This window comes from Vulpes vulpes, chromosome 1, assembly GCF_048418805.1.
Source record: "Vulpes vulpes isolate BD-2025 chromosome 1, VulVul3, whole genome shotgun sequence".
In the NCBI taxonomy this organism is placed as follows: domain Eukaryota; kingdom Metazoa; phylum Chordata; class Mammalia; order Carnivora; family Canidae; genus Vulpes; species Vulpes vulpes.
This window is the reverse complement of record NC_132780.1, coordinates 17,755,218-17,765,395: the sequence shown is the minus strand read 5'-3', so window position 1 is coordinate 17,765,395 and position 10,178 is coordinate 17,755,218. Positions and strand designations below refer to the sequence as shown.

The 10,178-nt window shown below is 51.3% G+C and overlaps 1 pseudogene; it reads right to left on the bottom strand.

The window, feature by feature from the left end:
* Positions 1–928: 928 nt before the first annotated feature.
* On the bottom strand, positions 929–9,861 carry LOC112931484 (vomeronasal type-1 receptor 4-like; annotated as a pseudogene).
* Positions 9,862–10,178: the final 317 nt, after the last annotated feature.

Genomic DNA, 10,178 nt, shown 5'->3' with positions numbered 1-10,178 from the left:
TCCTATGACATCATACTTCACAAGAGTGACTACCACCCCTCTAGAATGAAAAGGAAAAACTGGACTGTCTCCCCAAACCTGTGTTCACTCAGTGAATTTCCCCTCCAGCATAATTACCTTCAATTACGGTGATGACCTGCCCCATGCTGATACTTTTACATGATTCTTTTCCTATAATTCCATGCCTACTTCACTACTGGGAAATTTAGTGAGACAAATTTACTTCACACACTCAGACTTCTCTAATTTCCAGATTGTTTCAGGACCTGGTGTTTATATTTGAATAATTTCTGCACTCCTCCACTGACCATCAGCAAAATTTCAATCACATGAGTATTTACAAGGTGATTATATAATGTAACATTACAATCACTCTTATAACTTACTGGTAACTTTGCTTTTTAAAAGATTTTATTTGGGATCCCTGGGTGGCGCAGCGGTTTTGCGCCTGCCTTTGGCCCAGGGCGCGATCCTGGAGATTCGGGATCAAGTCCCACGTCGGGCTCCCGGTGTGTGGAGCCTGCTTCTCCCTCTGCCTATGTCTCTGCCCCTCTCTCTCTCTCTCTCTCACTGTGTGCCTATCATAAATTAAAAAAAATAAAAGATTTTATTTATTCATTCATGAGAGACACACAGAGAGAGGCAGAGACATAGGTAGAGGGAGAAGCAGGCTCCCTGTGGGAAGCCTGATGTGGTACTCGATCCCAGGACCCTGGGATCATGACCTGAGCCAAAGGCAGATGCTCAACCACTGAGCCACACAGATACACTTATTGTTAACATTGAAGGAGATGCTCAAGATTTTCTGTTTGGCACTCATCATTGTACTTGGGACCCTGAGGGGATAAGTGAATTACCAACATTAGGAATATTATGGAAATTCAAACAATTTACATATTCCTCATAAGATGAGGACATTTTATATTCCTTACCCAGAAAAGCAGACCAGGGATATCCTGGGGTTGTGACTCATGAGCAGAAAGGGGCTGACAGTTGGGAAACACAGACTGATCACTAAACTGGTGTTCAATACATACCAGCTGAGATTATCAAAAAGGCCCAAAACAATATGAAGATACAGGAGAGGGTGCTAAAGTAGACAAAGGTGCTCACCAAGAGAAGGACAGTTTTGGTGGCTAGTAGACTCAGGTGATGATGTGGAAGAGACATTGGTCCTAAGAATATGCTGGACCCTCTGCTTATGCCTATACTTGTGCCTGTACATGAAGAACATGAAACTGCTGGCTGAGAGCATGAGCCCCAGAAATAGCACATCAGGGAATGACAACAATGCTACATACAATGAGTCATTGGGTTTCTCAAGATGAACAGAAGAACAGTATCTATAACTTTTTCTACTTGTGATTTTTGTTGTTCAAAGTGCTAGACATAAACAAGAGATACATGATATTTACCAGTATCTGCAAGACCCAGCACAGGGCAATGGAAGGGACAATGCACTTGAGGGCTTTACCTTTAAGTGCTGTCCACCTGAAGTTCCTGGGGCTAATGGTGATGGCCTGGAAGACACTCAAGAGACAGGTGGTGCCAATGGACACTCCTCTCCCTATCCCATGACCATAGGGGGAAAACTTATATCCAAAATCATTGAAGGGCAGCCCAGGTGGCTCAGCGTTTGAGCACCACCTTCAGCCCAGGGCGTGATCCTGGAGACCAGGGATGAAGTCCCACGTTGGGCTCCCTGCATGGAGCCTGCTTCTCCCTCTGCTTATGTCTCTGCCTCTCTCTCTCTGTGTCTGTCCCTAATGAATAAATAAACAAAAATCTTTACAAAACAAAATCATTGTGATGTGATGCCACCCAAAAGATGTCATTGTATTGTGTATTCCAAAAGAGAACAGGACCAGAATGTTGGCTACAATCAGATTCTTGACAATCAAACCTGTGGACCTTACCCTAAACCGAGTGAAATGAAGAAATAATGGTAAAAAAGAGAGAAGTTCCCCGATTCCAACCACAGTCTGCATTAAGAAGAAAAAAAAAAGAAATATGTAGAATAAGCAAATTCATAGGCAGAAAACAGAGGTTACCAAGGGCAGGGAAGAATGGAGTTACTGTTTCGTGGATAGTTTGTTTGGGATGAAAAGTTCTGGAAATGGATAGTGGTGATGGTTGCACAACAATGTGAATATACTTATTGCAACTCATATACTTAAAAAATGGCTAAATAGCAAAATTTTGTATTTTTCTGCAATAAAAAAACTTAATGAGTTAAAAAAAAAAAAGAAGAAGATCACTCCTACTGTGAGATCCCTGTTGGTCATTCTGTCAGTTCTCAGTGATTGACATTTATCTTCTGGGTTAGAGGATCCTGCATGGGAATATGAGAAAGAGCCACACAAATCATGTCAACTGAAGTCTGATATTCTCCACTTACCAACACTTCCTACTTTGAAATAATACTTAAAGTCCTTCTGTCATTTAGGGCGTTGCAAAAGTTGCATACACAGCCTTTACCAAACACTTGCAACGTGTGACTCACTGGTATAATGACTACCCATGTTGTAACTTCTGTCTCTCACAAATACGCTAAGCAGTGACCTTTGCATTCTTTATAAAGGTGAGGACAGCTGAGATACATAAAGGAGAAGTACTTTCTCCCAATGTATTCACTAATTAGGGGAAAAGTGGGGATTGTTTGGTCTGAGGGGCAGGGCTCAGAACATGGCTGGGCTCAGAACATGGCTGGGCTAGTAACAAAGTTAGTACATTTAATCTGTAATATAAAAAAATACTAGTGAGCTATGCTTCTTGAAATAAACTGGATATCAATTTCTTTTAGGTTTGCACCTTGTCATTTTTATTTAGATTGCTGGCATATTTACATTTTTGTTAATCATGAGTTTGCACTTATTTCTGAAGACTATTTCTATAGCCAATAGGAACTTGAATAAAGTTTAGAGAACTTTTTTTGTATATTTTTTATTCGAGTTGGATTTGCCAATATATAATATAACACTCAGTGCTCATACCGTCAAGTGCCCCCATCAGTGCCCATCACCCAGTCACCCTATCCCCCCGCCCACCTCCCTTTCCACCACCCCTTGTTTGTTTCCCAGAGTTAGGAGTCTCTCATGTTCTGTCTCCCTCTCTGATATTTCCCACTCATTTTTTTTCTCCTTTCCCCTTTATTCCCTTTCACTATTTTTTATATTCCCCAAATGAATGAGACCATATAATGTTTGTCCTTCTCCGATTGACTTATTTCTCACTCAGCATAATGGAGAGAGGGATTGATAGGTAAATGGATGGAGGGATGGACGGAGGGAGGAAAGGAGGGAGGGAAGCATGAATGGATGAATGGATCCATTCATGATGGATGGAGAGAGAGAGGGATTGATGGATGGGCAGGTTAATGGATGGAGGGAAAGAGGGATGGATACAAGCCTGCACGTATTAGAACAAAAAACAAGGACAAATTCTGGCCAATTTTTTAAAAATGGCAGTTGGGGTTGGGGACTGTGGCCTGGGAATCAGAGCTATGAGGACTCAGGGCAGCCCTACAGACTGGCTACTGTCTCTGTCCCTCCCGAAGGCTGTGCCAGCTCCTCTCTGCTAATTGTTCTATTATGACTGGCTCCTAATTCTCTGATTCTAGAAGCAGCCATTCCATTTGGCTCTACCAATCATCTCTGCCTATGAGGCAATGCCCTTTGTATCATATCCTGGCACTGGCCCCTGACCAGCCAATGGATGACCTTCCTCTGAATCAGGTGCCCACTCGTGGGTCAGTCGGGCTGCCAGACTACAAAGCGTGCTGCGTTTTTCCAAGCTGGGAAGGGCTGGCTGTGGCCTGGGCAGTTCCAGTGTGAAGGGGCTGTGAGGTGGCATTTGCCATGCCTCCCATAACAAAATGCAATACAACCTCTGCAACACCCAGCTCAAGCCTCAGGCTTTGATGCTGCCCCTTGGGGTTATGGCAGTAGGGCTCAGGGGGCTCATCCTCCAACCCTCCAACCTCCACCTCTCTGCTGACCTTCAGGCCACCTGGAGCCCACCTGGGGATCCCCTCCTCCATGGAGACTCTACAGCTCCCACACATCCCTCCTATAGGACCGGGCAGTATCTGAACCCACCCCAAATCTCCTGCTCTATCCCCATCAGCCAGCCACTTGGTTTCACACCCAGCACCAGGTCATTTCTCGGTGTTCAGTGTCCCTCCATCAATATGGCAGCACCTTGACCCTCACAGGACTGCCGTTGAGGATAGGAAGAGTAAGCTCTCCTGTGAGCAGCTCTGTAAATGGTTCCTGGGGCATCTCCTGCTCATTCAATATGCAGACCCCACTCATGCAACTCAGACCCACGCAGTCAGCTTGTCTGGGGATAGGGCCAGGGCTCCACATCTTTCCAAAGCCTCCCAGCTGCCTCTGAAGATCCACAAGAGTCCTGTACAGAATACACAGTGGCAGGTGTAAGCGAAGCCTTTTCAGGGAACCACGCTGCATCTGACACCAGGCTGGTGCCCAGTGTGACTAGCGTCTCTGGGGGCCGCCCCCCACCCGCCTGCCCAACTACCCAGGAACTTAGGGAGACAACCAAGCCTCCAACCACCCTGCCCCTCAGACCAAAGCAAATTCCTATATATACTGAGACATGGTCTCATCCAATGCTCATCATCATGTTCAGACATATGTTCCTAAGCTAATTGGATCTGGGGCCAGACTTGGGCTTCACGCACTCAATCGGTGCTAATGGAGTTAAGGGGCTTGGAGGGATGGGATGCTGATGACGGCACTGGGGGATGTAGGTGCTGCTCCCCGCTGGCCTCTCCCCCAGGCCGGTTCCGATCACACCCCGCCGGTGGTGTCTCCGTTATGTTCTGTGGGAGCTCTCTGGACATCTCACAAAGCAGGCACGGGCCACTCTTGACCCCACATCCTGTCTCCATCTGCTCTTGCTTAGGCTGAGCCCTCCCCACTCCCGTCCCTCGGCTGGGAGGTGAGGCCAGGCCTGGCCAGGGAGCTCTCCGTACTCCCTACTCCCTGACTGGCAGCTCCCAGGGAGAGGCAGGGCGGATCTTTGTGGGCATCTGGGAAAGACAAGACATGCCTGCCTTAGCCTGACAGATGGTTTTAGGACCTTCTCTGTACTGGAGGTTAAACAGAAGCCCAGAGAGGTCGAGTGGCTTCCCAGAGTCACACAGCCAAGAGATGGGAGAGTGGACATCGAGGCAGATTCCTTCCATGAACCCGCCTTTATACAATGAGTGTGGCTCCGGGCACCAATCCTCATATCTGTTCTTAATTAGTGTAAAAAATACACTGCATATAGTACCGGTTAGACGTGAGAAATGAAAATAAAAATAAAGCAAACAACTCTAAGTAATGTAGGATATGCTCTTCAGGTAGAAAGCTGACCTCTCTGGGGAAGACAACGGGCCTTTCTCAGTTTAGCGGGATAACCAATCCTGTTTGTGGTTTTATTTCAGTGACCACAAAAGCTTTTCTTCCCACACCCTCCAAAGAAGAATTGATTTTCCCCACCAGGTCCCCATGGATGACTCCTCTGTGGGAAATGAACATTAGGAGCCTGTTGATCCTTAATCCCAGCCTCTCTTACCTCCAGTGGAGCATGTTCTGTCCCCAGTTACATTACCGAGACAGACTCCTGCAGGACAGGTGCATGTTGATGGCTGCAAGGGCCGGAGCTCTGAGGGTCCCCTGGACATGGTGAACTCTGTGACAAGGGGTACAGGAGACCATCCCCAGGCCCTCCAAGAGAGTGCAGGCCCTGTGGCCTCCCATCCCTACAAAGATGGTGGAAGCAGACAGAGGGGCTTTGGGTCATGCCCCACCACACCGCCACCCAGGAGATGTCCTTGGTCTTGGCAGAACTCAGGCTCCCTCTTCTCTCAGCAGGTGCTCCAGTTGGACAGTGGATGTGGTTGAGTGTTCTGGAGGCCACGGTTCTGTGAAAACTAGGGGGCACTCAGAAAGGATGTGCTGGTGGCTGTGTGAGCACCTGGCCCCTTTCTGGGTGGGAGGCTGTGTGCTGCCTTGTGCCTGTGGGAATGTTTTCAAGCACAAAGGGAGCCTATTGATTCACCTGGTGTTTGCTAACAACCAAGGGGAGGAGCTGGTCTGCGAAGGCCCTCAGCTGTGTTGCCTGCAACTGGCTCTCCTCTTGGCTTTTGTAAAGCCAGCTGTGCCAGCGTATGACTTCCCTATGGCTGCTGTGACAGACGACCACACACGTAGTGGCTTAAAACAGCACACAGGTGTTAGCTTGGAGGTCAGGAGCCCAGAATGGGTCTCAAGGGACTAAAATCAAGGCTTTGGCAGGGCTACCTTCTTTCTGGAGGCTCCAGGGAGGCGTCCATTCCTGGTCTTCACCTTCTAGAGGTGCCTCCACTCCCTGGCCTGTGGCCCCAGCCCTCACTTCCCTCGTAACTTCTCCCTCTCTGACTCTGACCCTCCCACCTGTCTTCTCCAAAGGACTCTGTGGTCACAGTGAGCCCACCTGGGTAATCCAGGATCACCGGCCACCTCACACCCTTTGCTCAATCACACCTGCCCTGTAAGGTCACACAGTCAATGGGTCCCAGGGATTAGGATGTGGACATCTTTGGGGGCCCTTGTTGTACTGACCTGGAAGAGGGCAGGATCTGGGGGCGACCACCTGTGGTCCTGGGGTCCAGCGCAGGCCCTGGAGATGCTGCTGGGCTAGAGCTCTCCCACTGGCCAAATCAAACCTCAGTGAGGTATTTCACCTCCCATCCAGGGAAACCTTCATGTCTCTGGAGTGAGGACGTATGGAGGGGACCATCAGCACAGGCCACACCTGGTAGGTTTCACCAGGGGAAGATTGCTCTTCCGACCCCAGATGCTGCTCACAGAAACTGAGGGGAGCCTCCCCTTGGCTCTGGCTTCCTCCTGCCACCGGGCCTTTACCTGGGCCATTCCTCCAGCCTGGATCATCTTCTCCTCCTTCATTAGTGCCGAGGCCCCCACCTCCCACTTTCCAGGGCAGGCTCCTCTGCTCTGGGCCCTGTGTCCCTCCCTGGACACAGTGCTTATCACCACATGCACATGGCTGTCCTTCCTGCATCAGCGTGACAGTCTGCCGCCTTCTCCAGCTTGGGCACAAGGCCAGTACAGAGGGGCTCATGGAAAAGGTGCGATGCAGGTCAATGTCAGAGGGTCCTGGGCCACAGAGCAGGCTGGGAGACTGGGGAGACCGTGTCATACTTCAGACAACCCTTGAGGTTTTCTCTACCTGGCCTAGTCTAGGGCTAATTGTAAGATTTCGCTGACAGAGCCAGGTACCTGGGTGCAAACCTTTGTCCACAGAACACGAGGGGTCACCCACGTGCCGTCCTCCACACAGGACCATTGGCTCAGCAAGTGGTCTCTGGTCGCAGCCACCCACCGGCTAAGGCCTGGCCCAGGCAGTTCCACAGCCCCATAGCAGAGGTGGGTCTGCCCCCACAGGTGGCCCATCTCTAGGCGGCGAGCAAGACCAGTCACATTTGAGTTTACAGCCCCAGGCCCAGCGCCGAGGCTGCACACTGTGGGTAACTCGTACAGACAGGCCTCTTCCCCCCAGGCCTCTGCCCAGGGGCGTTTCCTGTCATTGTGCACGGGCCTGGGTCTCTCGGGGCCTCTTTTAAGTAAAAGTTCTTTGCACCCTGACCCCAGCCATGGACACACACGGGTAGTGGGTCCTGCCAGTCTGTCCTCTCCAGGTCTGTCCTAGCAACCCCTGCCATTGATGGGGGCCACCCTGAGCCCAGGTCCCAGCACCTGCCCTGACCCAGGGACCCCACACCAGGCCCTCCCTCCATGTTAGCAAGAAGCCCTACCTTCATGTTTCCTAGTGGACTTCCATTCTTCATTCATTCACTCAATCACACTGATTGAGTTCACATGCTGGAAATGATGCTCACAGGTATGAGAAGTCCACCACGACCAGCACGGAGTGGGGTCTGGTTGGGGTGACCAAGGACCCTGAGAGTCCTCACCCACCAGGAACGGGCGGGTGCGGAAGTGTGAGAGGAACCTACTTTCAATCAGAATAAGAGAGAAATATAGTCTTGTGTTCATATTCACCTGCATTCAGTGTCACGCTCACCTGCATTCAAGGGCAGATGGGAAAGTTGCCTGTCCTGTGTTGAGGCAAGAAAAGGTCTAAGCATTGCCCCAGAAGTTGACCTCTGAGCTCACGGCATCCCAGAGATCTAAAGCATCACAGATGAGGAGCATTCTTGTGAAATCAATTCCTTAGTTATCCCTGAGTTGGACAAGAATCCTCCCCTGGCTCCTGTGATAGCTCCCTGTTCTGTAAATTAGAAGCTGGATGTTTGTGACCCCATCACTTGCCTTTGGGCCCAAGGCCACCCCTTGGCTGATAAGCGATGGTGCGAGGAGTGAAGGTTTCTCCCCTGCCCTATCCCAGGCCCTCTGGCTGTGGCCCCACACACACCCAACCGCTACCACCATCACCAGAGACGCACTGCCACCCCGCCCCCGTCTGGTCTCCGTAACCCTTGTGGGAAGGTCCAAGCTGTGCGTCTCCCCTGCCCTCTGCAGAAGAGGATGGGAGCATCCTCCTGGACACCTCACCATTCTCAGGTGAGCAGGGACTGTGTCCTTCCTGAAACCACTTCCTGTGCTGCCAGAATAAAAGTTCAAAAGCAGTATCAATCCCCATCTACTTCCTTTGGGAGGGAGGGGTCCCGGCTTCTTCGTCCTGTTGTGGTTCTGAGAAGCACCAGCACACCCTGCGGGCCTAGAGAGGCAGAGCCCTGTGGGCCAGCAGAGACTCTGGGACGTCACCCTGCCCACCGTGGCCAGGTGCCACACACATGTGTACACCCATTTCCGTGTCTGTGAAATGGGAATGTGTCATGCAGGAGCTGATGTGATGCTGTACTCACTGTGTGTGTGTGTTCGCTCAGGCTGCCAGCGGCAAAGTGCCACAGCCAGAGGGGCTTAAGCGTTCATCCTTCCCCCATCCTGGAGGCCGAAGCCCAAGGTCTAGGCATGGGCAGGCAGGGTCCTCCTGAGGCCTCTCTTCATGTGTGTGGACGGCTGTGATCTCCCTAGGTCCTCACGGGGTCGGCCCTCCATGTGCGTCTGTGTCCTGATCCCCTCTCCATATAAGGACCCCCATAACATGGGATCAGGGCCTCCCAGGTGGCTTCATATTACCTTAATCACCTCTGTAAAGGCCCCATTTCCAGGTACAATCATATTCTGAGGTCTGGGGGTCAGGTGTCAACATATGACCTTCAGGGACATGGCACAGCATGTGACTGTGTCCTGGGCACCATTCAAGCACTCCCTATGCTGGCCTTGAACCCCGGCCCCTCCCCCAGCCCTGGTAGGGTGAACCTGTGGCAGTAGCAAAGGCCCTGGACAGCTGACCCCCTCTGACCTCTTCTCACCGAATTCCTGGACCGTAGCCCTACACCTGTTCACTCTCCTCCCACTGAGAGGGGCCAGTCCTGAACCCACCACCTGGCCTTTCCCACAGCATCCCAAGCACATTCACCGTCCTAACGACTTCGTCGCTTTGTGTTCTGAGATGTTTCCTCTAATCCCCCATACCTTCCCTGCCCCTGGACTGGATGCTTCAATGTGGTTACACCTGCTGGCCTTGGGACCCACATGAATAATTGTGACCCCAGCTCCCCAGCTGGAGCTCAGAATTCCAATCCCCTAACAGTGGCTGCTTTCGACCCCTACTTACCAGTACCTGGTGTGTGCCGTCCACCCCCGGCGCCCTGTAGGCCTGGCGCAGCTCGAGGCTCAGCCCCGATGGTTGATAAAATGGGCACTGTTTCCCACTGCGCCCTGCATTTCTCTTCCTATTGGTCTGGGTCTTTGCTGGCGTCATGGGGAGGACCCTGGTGACACAGGCCGTGTGGCAGCCTCAGCTGTGTCTGGGGTGGCCACCAAAGCAGCAGATCCCGCAAAACTTTGGGGTGTGGGTTGTAAAGAGAGCATTCTGGGAAATGGAATGTTCCAGAGCAGAGAGGTGATGAGCAAGGCCGCCGAGGGGAGCTGGGCCCGGGGCCACATCACTGTCCTCACAAGCTACTGCCACATGCTGTAGACATTGGTCAAGGCCCCTTGGAGGCTGCAAGTGGGCAGGGTAGGGGACCAGCTGGGCTGCAGGGGGATCACAACAGGGCGAGGAGCACAGGCCCTGGT